The sequence below is a fragment of the Chionomys nivalis genome, unplaced genomic scaffold, assembly GCF_950005125.1.
Source record: "Chionomys nivalis unplaced genomic scaffold, mChiNiv1.1 scaffold_28, whole genome shotgun sequence".
NCBI classification, from domain to species: domain Eukaryota; kingdom Metazoa; phylum Chordata; class Mammalia; order Rodentia; family Cricetidae; genus Chionomys; species Chionomys nivalis.
Genome location: NW_026646922.1, coordinates 5,455,283 through 5,461,282, shown reverse-complemented (window position 1 = coordinate 5,461,282; position 6,000 = coordinate 5,455,283).

The window sequence follows — 6,000 nt, the reverse complement described above, 5'->3', positions numbered from 1 at the left end:
TATCATCTATCTCTTATTATTCATCTATCCATCCAACCTTCCATCTATCCATTTATTCCTCATTTGTTTACCAAATATCTAACACCAGTCTCTCTGTCTATCTATCTTTCTATTTATCTTGTCTTAGTTGTGGTTTCTACTGCTGTGAAGAGATAACATGACCACCATCAGTCTTATAAAGGAGAGCATTTAATTGGGTTCTGACCATTAACATCATGGCAGAATTATTCCAGACTTCAGGGAGACATGGCGCAGGAGAAGGGAAGAGATCTACATCCAGACCCTTGGGGAGCAGGAAGGAAGAATAAGACACTGGACCTATGTTGAGCTTCAGACATCAAAGTGTATCTCTGGTGACACTCTTTCTCCAACAAGGCCACACCTCCCAATAATGTCACTCCCCATAGGATGATAGAGTATCATTTTTATTCAAACCACCACATATCTATTAATCATTTATATTTGGATGATCAATTATTATTTACCATCACTCTATAATTTATCTGTCATATATGTGTATATTTGTTACTCTATCAGTCATAAATCTATCCATCTATCTACTTAACTACCTATGTTAACTCCTATTTATCACACTTTCAATCTATTAGGTGTATCTATGTATCTATTAGTCTTTCTATGTATTTATCTCTGTATCTCTAAGATATGTATAATTATTCCTCTGTACATGTTTCCTATATGTTTCTATATTATTCTATTGACGTATCAATCTATCTATCTGTGTATATCTGTATGTTGATTATTATATTAATCAATGTCCATTTATATAATTCTTTCTGTCCATTAATCTATCTATTCTCTATCTATTTTCCATCTATATAACTTTTTATCTATCTACAATCTCTCTATGTGCTTGTCAATTTTCATATCTGTTATTTCCCAGTATTAAGTCATAACCTTTTAAGTTCCCACCATCCACACACTCCCTGTGTTTTGCCCATAAGATTTTGATCAAGAGCTGTCTGTTAACCAAAGCCTCTGACAACACTGGTATTAAATTATTGACCTTAATTCTGCTTGACAAACTACTCTTAGTAGAAAGATTTAACATTTGCTGAACCTAGACTCAGATCTCACACAGTATGCCAAGGAGGTCCAACTGTGATGAGATATTGAAAAATCTCCAGCTGCACCCATTGGGTAGTGTCTACACTATAGGCATTCCTGTGAACGTAAGATGACAATGTTTAAGAGCACTCTAGCTCTGGAGACAAGGAGAGATCTTAGGCTAAATGTCACTGGGTTTTCTGTTTCCTTCTGCTTAAAAAGCCCAGATTCTGCATTCTTGAAAAAAGGGTCCCATATGCATTTGGAATAATTGTTATCCATGGTATTTGTCAGCTTCTTTGTTGCTTTCAAAGGACATACAATCTTCTTTCTACTTATCTTACCCAGCCATCTTTTGTGGTATCATTCAGTTGAACACTCATGGAAATACACTTCTGAAAGCCTGTCTGCCCACGTTAGTGTGAAGTCTAACCCTTCCCAGATCAGGAGATGAGGAGTTATTTCCCCCGACCGATGATTTCCGTGCATCTTCGGCAGTGGATGATAGTGCTGTGATGTTGATCATGGCAATTTCTTTTTCAATTTGCTGAGAGAAGGGAGTGATAGATATACATGGATGATGGTAAGGAGCAGAAATCTAAGCAACTGCAGGAAGAGAGGAAACATGGAAACAGCGACACTGAGAAACATACAACTGGGTTGTGAGTCAGGGACAGCCTTGATTTGCTATAGGATACTTATCCTTGCACTTGAAACTCAAGCTGGTAGAAATGTCAGTGTCTCTTTAACAGCTCCCCTAGGACATAAAGGGATGCAGGAGCTGGCTTCATTCTCCAGAACCCATCATATTCCCTAGTCTCGCTGGAGACTTTTCAGTTCCAAGTGATAAAACACAATTCAAACTGGCTTTATGGAAAGCCAAAGTTTAGTTAAAGCAAAAATTCATCTAGGCATCAAAAGACAGTGAGTAACCTCAGATGGAACTGGAATGGTGATTAAAAAATCTTGACCAGGATGCAGGTCTTGATTTCTAATTTTTTTTACTGACATTACAATGGACACAATGTTAAGATGTTTTCCCTGGCTGTTTTAAGGTCATTTGAGTTTTTCCAAAGCCTAAAGTGGTCAGTTGAGGTAACTCTAACAAAAACATTATGCCATAAAATGACTGGTCTAGCTAAATGGGGAAGATAGAACATACAGTGTCCAACAGTTTGCCACGGCAAGGCAGGGAAAGCCACCCATGCCTGGATTTGGAGGAGAGTTTCAGGGAGAACTAAAGGGAAGGGGCAGGAAGGTCCATGTGGCAGATGGGGTATACAAGTGCTTATTTATTATCAGTACTCTGTTTAACTTTGTGATATTGTTTTCTTAATTTGAACACCATTGGAATTCTGTAGTCATTGTGCTGTGAATTCAAAAATGAGCAATCACTTTCTATATGAGTCTAAAATTAAGACTAACATACTGAAAAGAGATTTTCTTTGTCAGGGATAAATCAGCTGTGTGTATACAGGCCTGAGTTCAGACTCCAGAGACCTTATTCAAAGCTTTCCAACGTGGTAGTGTGTGCTTGTAATGTCACTGCTTGGGAGGCAGACACTGTGGATTCTGGTACTGACTGGCCAAACTGCATCTTCTATTCAGAAAATCCTAGGTCCCTGTAAGTGATACTGTCTAAATAAGCATGGTAGATGATTTTTGAGGAATGACCACTGAAGTTGTCCTTTGGTCAAATCAAACACATACACACACACACACACACACACAGAGTAAAAGCCACCAAATAACCTTCCAAACCACAAAACTGCAGATGTACAAATGTTAATTGGTTAATATGATTGGCATTATTTTTTTTTGTCAATGTCAGTCATTTGTGCAAGATTAGATGATTGAACAGTGCCCCTTCCAATGGCAATAATGAGATTTTAGCTATTGGGTGGCTTAATTATCTTCATTGTGAGGCAGCACCCCACCCAATTTTCTGGAATCTTCCAGCTACCAGGGTCCCATCCCATTTTAAGAACTCCATCTATTAACATCTCCATTAGGTCTCAAAGAGTGTCACTGCTACTGGCTGTTTAATATATTGGAGCTGCTTTGGAGTGGTTGGGAAAAGAAGCCAGCTCATCAGGGGTGTGGTACATTAGTTGAAAAATTTACATTATCGTTATCAGACCTGGAAGTAAGAGGGAGAGCAGAATGAACTATATGAGAAATACAGCAGGTGAACATGACAGGAGCTGTAATGGGAAGAATTTGTTTCCTTTAAAGCATGGAGAAAGACTTGTGAAGACAGACAGCATAAATGGGTGTCAACTTGTAGAAGAAGAAAAATAGATCCATATTGTTCAGCATGCACAAAATGCAACTACAAATGGATTAAAGACCTCAATATTAATCTGACCACACTGAACTTGATAGACTAGAAGTTGAAATGAATCTGCAATACATGGACCCAGGAGACCACTTCCAGTGTAGAACCTGAGTAGCATAGACAATGAGACCAAAAAGGAATAAATGTGACACCTCCTGAAAGTGAGAAGCTTCTGTAATGCAAAAGACATTGTCACTAAGACAAAAAGGCATCCTTTTGAATGTGAAAAGTCTTCACCAGTCCGTAATCAAAATTCTGATCTCCAAATATGTAAAGAAATCCAGAAACTAGACATTAACACTTAAATTACTGCAATTAAAAAGGGGTACTTAACTGAACACAGAATTCTCAACAGAAGACTTTAAATGGGCAAAAGACAATGTCATGCTTAGCCTTTTTAGCAATCAGGGAAATGCAAATCAGAACATCTCTGCTATACCATGTTACAACTGTCAGAATGGCTAAAACCAAAAACACCAATGATAGACTATGCTGAAAAGGATGTAGAGTAGAGGAACACCCATCCCTTGTTGTCGGGAATGCAGACTAGTGCAACTACTTGGGAAATCGATGTGGCAGTTTTTCATGAAACTGGGAGTCATGCTACCTCAGAACTGAATAATTCCATTCTGTAAGTGCATTGTGCTTTTGAATATAGTTCCCTGCTTGTTTGAAGTAAAAGAGTGACTACTATTTTCAATAGAAATGATTAAATTTCTTTTTATGAGTGTGAGTTTATCTGCACATTAGTGTGTTCACCATGTGCATTCAGTGCTTGTGTTGGCCAGGGTCAGATGTTCTATAACTGGAGTTACAGATGTTTGTATGTGTGGGAGGAATTGAAACCCGGTCCTCTGGAAGACAAGCAAGTGACCTGAATTGCTGAGCCATCTCTCTCATGCAAGAATGATAGTTCCCTTTCAGGGGAAGGCCTAATTACTAACAGGCCTAACCACCAAAACCTGTGGAGGATATTTTGTAGTCCTAACAGGAGTCCAGGTGGTGGGTGACTCACTCAGTCGCCCTCCCTCCCCTTCTCACTCTTGTCACCTGCTTGCTATCTTGTGCCCTTTTCTCTCTTGCTTAGGACACGGAACTCTTGAACAACACCAATCTCCCTGGAAACGTCATAGGGTTCAAGAAGAAAATTCTGTGTTGGATGTCTTGGAGTATCTGGAATGCTGCTGGCCTGATAAGGATTTTGTGAAGGTACCAGAGAAACACTCATGCTCTGGTGTTTCATTCTCTCTGTCTTTAAATCTCCAATAATGTTTTCTTTCTTTTTCTCTCCCTTCACCTTCACCATGTTCACACTTCTCTCTCATGCATGTTCTGTCTGAATGTCTGTCATTTGAAGCAATGGAGATGACCTTACAGAAGAGGAGATTATTGTCAACAAAGAAGCTTTTGTTTCCTTTGCTGGTTTTTGGTCTCAACAAATGATCTCTTCCCTTTTTCCCCTTCTTCCTTCCTCTCTGTCTTTCTCATAAGAGGGCTGCTTCCTTTACTTTGGCAATCGATACATCATTGCAGGTTTTACCAACTGGCAATGCCTAGTTGAATTATTTACTGAGTAGTCTTTCTTTATGTACCCTACTTTCCTGCAGCAGTTGTCTGCATTATCAAGATGAAGTCTCATACCATTAAAGCCTCCTTTACCTTGGCTTAAAAACTAATTTGGGGTCAATATAAGGTAATAAAACAAACAAGCTTGATGCGTTAAAATTTTATTAATATACATTAAAGTAAAAGCTATTAAAATAACAATAAAGTGCCTCATCATGCACATCCTGGCTTAATTTGAATACCAGTAAAGGAAAACCCAGCTTGTAGTTGAGATATCTTTACATGGGATACTTCTCCCGAATTCTCTTTATTAGTGATCGATGAATATTTTGGCTCCAAATTTTTTCGGAACCTTATGGATGGTTCATTGTCCTTACTTTTTGTCAGAAAGATTTAAGATTAGTATTTATGTTGTCCCCACTGTTTTTTGCATATTGGTTGCTCATTGCTCTTCTAACAGAATCCACAGAGAAAAAGGATTCTAAATTTGAATCAATCAGAGAGCTCCCAGTTCCAATTGGCTCAGATAGTGTAGGAAAATGAAATTCACCCAAATATCCTGCTGTTCACATCTCATCTGCTTCTTTTGAGAGGTGAAAGGAGACCTGGTCTTATGCTTTTCCAACTTACATTATGCATCTGTTTATGTGGAGGTCAGAAGGCAGCTTTTTCTCTCCCTTCACCACCAACATGTTCACACTTTTCTCTCTTGCATGTTCTGTCTGAATGTCTGTCATTTGAAGGAATGGAAATGCCCTTACAGAAGAGGAGATTATTGTCAACAAAGAAGCTTTTGTTTCCTTTGCTGGTTTTTTGTCTCAACGGATGATCTGTTCCCTTTTCCCTCTTCTTCCATCCTCTCTGTCTTTCTCTTAAGTGGGCTGCTTCCTTTATTTTGGCAACCGATACATATTTGCAGGTATTACCCACTGGCGATGCCTAGTTGAATTATTTACTGAATCGGCTTTCTTTATGTACCCTACTTTCCTGCAGCAGCTGTCTGCATTATCTGGATGAAGACTCATACCATT